This window comes from Corylus avellana, chromosome 2 (genome assembly GCF_965113065.1).
Source record: "Corylus avellana chromosome 2, dhCorAvel1.hap1.2, whole genome shotgun sequence".
NCBI lineage: Eukaryota > Viridiplantae > Streptophyta > Magnoliopsida > Fagales > Betulaceae > Corylus > Corylus avellana.
Genome location: NC_142491.1, coordinates 20,440,064 through 20,446,063, shown reverse-complemented (window position 1 = coordinate 20,446,063; position 6,000 = coordinate 20,440,064).

Here is a 6,000-nt window from a genome sequence, read left to right as displayed (position 1 = left end):
ATGGGTGACCCTGTGGCTTTGAGAGATCACTATCTCCCTACCACACACATTGTCCCCACATCTCTCAGGCTACCGGACATTACGGCAGCAAACTATGAGATTAAGCCTAGCATTATAAAAAGTCTACCATCTTTTATTGGACTAAGCAATGAAAATCCTTATGACTTCCTCAATAAATTCTTAGCAATCTGTTGTTGTTACAAATACCTACCTAAATTAATAGGCAAATAATTGTATGTTTTACCTGCAAGTGCACGATGTCAACATAGTAGTATAGAGTACAAGCACGGGGTCATTCCCACGAGGGTTGCTAAATTTTGCTTAAAATTAATTCCAAAAGTAAAACAAGACAAGGATTGGCTTTTAGTTGATAATAATAAAAAGGTAGGGCTTTGATATCCACTACTAATTATATTTAGATAATATATCAATATACCAATGTTTTGATCATATTATGTATATCTAATGTTTGTTAACCTAAGGGCATGGGTGTATACTCCTTAAGCTATAGATTTCCCTAAGCAACGAGTTAGGTATGAGTGTATACTCTTAACTCTTTTCTTTCTTAAAGGATTTAGTATGGATGCATACTAAGTTGTTCTTTAAGAAAGCATATATTCTGTGAAAATCGACAAACACATGAGGCCTAGGGCATGAATGTGTACTCCCGGTTCCCCATGTTGATTAACCCAAGAACTTGATGTGGATTTCTTTTGTTACTCTTATTAAACCCAAGACTCGGGCATTCAAATTGATTTAACTAACTAGTCCATACCACATGCATATGTTGATCAGGCGCACACATATGAGGAATTTATGAAAGCAGGAATTAATCAAGTTAAATACCATAACATGATCATCACAAAGACGCCAATATTGAATATTAACTAAACATAACTAGGGCTTCAATCTAGCCCTACTAAATAAATTAGTTACACATAATAAAAGAAAAAGGAAAAGGTAAAGAAAGAACCGAAAGGTAGCCTCCAATTCCTCTCCCAAAGTTGTGTCTTTTCCAGCTTGATTATTCTCAAGGTTTAAAGGTTTATTTATAGGCTTTAGAAGTCCTTGTTACACTAGTAAACCTAGAAAATTCGTAGGGTTTTAGTCCTATTACAAGTGGGACTTGGAAAACCCTAATATGGAAGGAAATGGAGTCTGTTTGCAGCTCTAGAATTCTCTAGCGTATGGGTGCGATCAATTGCAACCCGTGTGCGCTCGATCGCACATGGCCGCTTCATGCTTTGTCTTCTCTGGTAGTGTGCTCGATCGCACTGTCAGGGGCTCCAACTTTTCCCATTTTCTCTCTTTGAGCCCAAATCTTCAAGATTTACTTCCTTTTCTTACAAAAGCCTACAAAAACAAGGAAAACACTTAAATGAACTAAAATGGCATGAATTGACCAAAATTAAAGGATTAACACATGTAAGTTAAGGGCTAAAAATATGAATATTTTAGCACTTAACACACCCCCAAACTTACATATTGCTAGTTCCTTAACAATACAAAACTAAAGACTAAATGGAAAAACAGAAAATAGAAAGATAAATCCATCTTTCGTGGGATGTACGATTGCATTTAGCATATGTAACAAGCCTTTTAAACCCCTAGGAATTTCCTAGAGGATAAGTGAAGTCTCGTGAGGGTTTTCCAGAAATGTTACCTACAAACATCATGCACAGTTAATGTTATTCCAAAAATTAAAGTATCACTTCAAGATCATGATTTTCATTCATTAACAAGCTTTAAAAGATAAACTCCATCTTCACAATGAATTGGAATCTCAAAGCACAATTACTTACAAAGGACATGCTAAAATATCACAAGCTTGAAAACAGTGTAAGGTGAACTAGTACAAAATTATGAGGCTTCCAAATCTGTCCAATATGTAATATCTCCACACCTCAAAGTTCACTGAAATCCTTATTAGAATGAACAACAATGGCATATTTTTTTTTTTTAGTTAGGTTGTGCAATGTTTGTTTCCCTTAAGCTTTCTAATTGACCCATGTAACGAGTGTTAAGTCAATGACTCCCAAACCAGATGGTTTTAGGGCATTAGGTGTAGAGACATTCCTAAAGACTTACTAACTTGAGTAAAAAAGGCTACAAAACCAAACTAACCATGATATTAATCAAATCAAAATTTTTTATCTTTTGACGTGAACACTCAATGCTTTGAGGCAAGAGGTCCAGTTACTTAGTGAAAAGCTTATCAATGATCATCATTTTTTTTCTTCACATATATATATGACAAAGTATCCATATAATAAGTCATCCAGTTTCACCCAAGATATAGAAACACACACATAAGACTTTTATGTCATACCCCACAAATTATGTGCTAATGTGCTTGTGTAAGATCAGATCAAACATGTGAATTCTCAACTGTCCTAAGCAAGTAATCAAGCTAACAAATTCTCTCATCAGATTATGTGTTCAAAATTTTAAGCTCACTGAGATTAACCAAAATTTTTAGGTAAACATGAACATGCATAAAAACTTTTTTTTTTTTTTTTTTTTTTTTTTTTTCAAATAAACAAATAAACAAACAAATAACATGAAACTGAGACAAAGTGTGTGTAAACAACATGTGTGCCCATACCCCCAAACTTAAATGACACATTGTCCCCAATGTGTCTAAATTTAAGGAAAGAATGTACCCGTGAGATGGACCACATCATCTTGGAAAGCATGGCTCATAGTACACCCCTAAACTTGAAGTGAAGCACACTTGCCCCTTCAAAATAAGAAACCACAAAAACAAGTAAAAGGGAACAAAACTAAAGATAAATAAGATTAAATGAAACACACAAAAATAAAATAACAAGATAAACTATGGGGTGCCTCCCATGAACGCTAAGTTTAACGTCTTCAGCTAGACGGTGGTACTTTAAACTTCAAGCACCAATCTTTCCTTCTTTTGCACCAAAGGGAATGAATCTTTTCTGCTGCAAGGTGATTCCAGATGTCTATAGATCGGGGAGGGCCACTTTGAGTTTTCTTAAACAGTTTCTCATCCGGTGGGGAATCATGAACTGGAATAAAGTATGAAGAAAACTCAGGGAGCTTCTCTATCTTGATGTCCTCAAATTGCTCATTACATAGCCCCAACAGACTTCTCTTTTGGATTCTTAGGAATTCGGGAATAGATGTCGAAGAAGTTTTAGTGCTCTCTTCCTTTTCCCGATGTACCTCTTCTAGAACTTTGGTTTGCTCCCCATTCCCCTCTTCTACTTCATTTTCAACCACCTCTTCACTCCTTAGTGTGACAGCTTGTGCATGATAGTAGGTACATTCTTCCTCCATGTAATGCTCATTAGGATTGGCCACCAACTGACTTTGACACTCTTCTTCTTCTTCTTTAAATGTATCTGATTTTTGCTTGAGGTGGGCCTCCATCCATTCAAATGATTACTCTCTTTCCTCCATGCGGTTAAGATGAGCCGCCACATGTTTTGTAAAGTCAGCATACTATTTTTCTAAAGTAGCAACTGCTTCTTCTAAGTTAGACCTTTTTAGAGGAGGTGGTTCTTGTTGATGTGGAGAAGAATCCAAATGATCATATATGGGAGATGGCTCCTCTTGATATGCTTCTTCTTCTTTGAGACTATTGCCTTTTGGTTTGAAGTAGGTCTTCATTTCCTCAGATGCTTGCTATGTAGTTTTAATCAATGTATTTATCATATCTATAAGAGGAGGTGGTTCAGCCTAACATTGGTGTTATGGAGCTAAGTGAGAGGAATATGCATAACCATAGAATTGCTGAGATGGGTGATGTTGCAGTCCATGAGATTGTTGAGCATAAATTCCGGGAGCTTGAGCTTGCCATGAGAGATTGGACTGTTGGCTCCTTGTTGGGTTATAAGAATCAAAATAGCGGCCATTCCCCAGTTTAAAGAACGATGTGTTCTTATGCCCATTAAATTTGTTAGAAATTTGTCTCATCATAAGACACTTTCTAACATGGTGATAAGGGTCTTCGTATAAAGAACATGGTCCATGGGGTGTCGGAACGCCTCCCCACATGTGTGAATAAAATAACAAAAAGTTAAAATAAATAGGAAAAATAATTGAAATTTAAAAAGAAAACTTACTAATATGCAGGTTCGAATGACCTTGCATGAAACAAAAGAAAAAAAATCAGATCTATAGTTAGTGCAATAACTGTGCTGCTCTCTGGATGTGCGATTGATCGCACTGGTGCGCTCGATCGCTCTGGTTGAGCGCTCGAGCGCACCTCCAGAGGCAAAATAGGAAGTGTGAAAAAAAAAAAGAAAAACCGAAATATTTAAAACAAAAATAAATTGAAGGAAAAACCAAAATTGGAAATTGAAAATTAAAATAACACAACTAAAGGAAATTAATTTTAAACAAAATTTGCCGCAATCCTCAGCAACGGCGTCAAAAACTTCTTGTTACAAATACCTTCCTAAATTAATAGGCAAATAATTGTAGGTTTTGCCCGCAAGTGCACGAGGTCAACATAGTAGTATAGAGTTCAAGTACGGGGTCATTCCCATGAGGATTGCTAAATTTTGCTTCAAATTAATTCCGAAAGTAAAACAAGACAAGGATTGGATTTGAGTTGATAATAATAAAAAGGTACAGCTTTGATATCCACCACTAATTATATTTAGATAATATATCAATATGCTAATGTTTTGATCATGTTATGTATATCTAATGTTTGTCAACCTAAGGACATGTGTATATACTTTTTAAGCTATAAATTTTCCTAAGCAACGAGTTAGGCATGGGTGTATATTCTTACTCTTTTCTTTCTTAAAGGATTTAGCATGGGTGTATATTAAGTTGTTCTTTAAGAAAGCATATATTATGTGGAAATCGACAAACACATGAGGCCTAGGGCATGTGTGTATACTCCCAGTTCCCCATGTTGATTAACCTAAGAACTCAGTGTGGATTTCTTTTGTTACTCTTATTAAACTCAGGACTCGGTCATCCAAATTGATTTAACTAACTAGTCCATACCACATGTATATGTTGATCAGGCACACATATATGAGGAATTCATGAAAGCAGGAATTAATCAAGTTAAATACCATAACATGATCATCACTAAGGCGCCAATATTGAATATTAACTAAACATAACTAGGGCTTCAATCTAGCCCTACTAAATAAATTAGTTACACATAATAAAAGAAAAAGGAAAAGGTAAAGAAAGAACTGGACGGTAGCCTCCAATTCCTCTCCCAAAGTTGTGTTTTTTCCAACTTGATTATTCTCAAGGTTTAGAGGTCTATTTATAGGCTTTAAAAGTCCTTGTTACACAAATAAACCTAGAAAATTCATAGGGTTTTAGTCCTATTACAAGTGGGACTTGGAAAACCCTAATATGGAAGGAAAGGGAGTCTGTCCGCAGCTTCTAGAATTCTTCAGCACACGGGTGTGATCGATCGCAACCCGTGTGCGCTCGATCGCACATGGCCGCTTCATGTTTTGTCTTTTTTGGTAGTGCGCTCGATTGCAGGGAGTCTGCGATCGATCGCACTGTCAGGGGCTCCAACTTTTCTCATTTTCTCTCTTTGAGCCCAAATCTTCTAGATTTACCTCATTTTCTTCCAAAAGCCTACAAAAACAAGGAAAACACATAAATGAACTAAAATGACATGAATTAACTAAAATTAAAGGATTAACACATGTAAGTTAAGGGCTAAAAATATGAATATTTTAGCATTTAACATCTATTCTACCATTAAATTGACTGGATTGACTAAGGATGCGTCTCTTCCCTTTCTTCCTCAAGGAAAGAGCCAAACATTAGTTTAATTCCTTAGCATCAAACTCCATTGCTTCTTCGGCTGAATTGCAACAAGAATTTCTGAAGAAGTACTTCCCCATAGGAAAGACCAATGACATTAGGAGAGCTATCACTAGTATCTTCCAATATGAGGGAGAACAATTCCATGAGACCTGGGAGAGACTAAGGGGCCTTCTTAGATCATGCCCACACCACGTTGTCCCAAAATGGCAG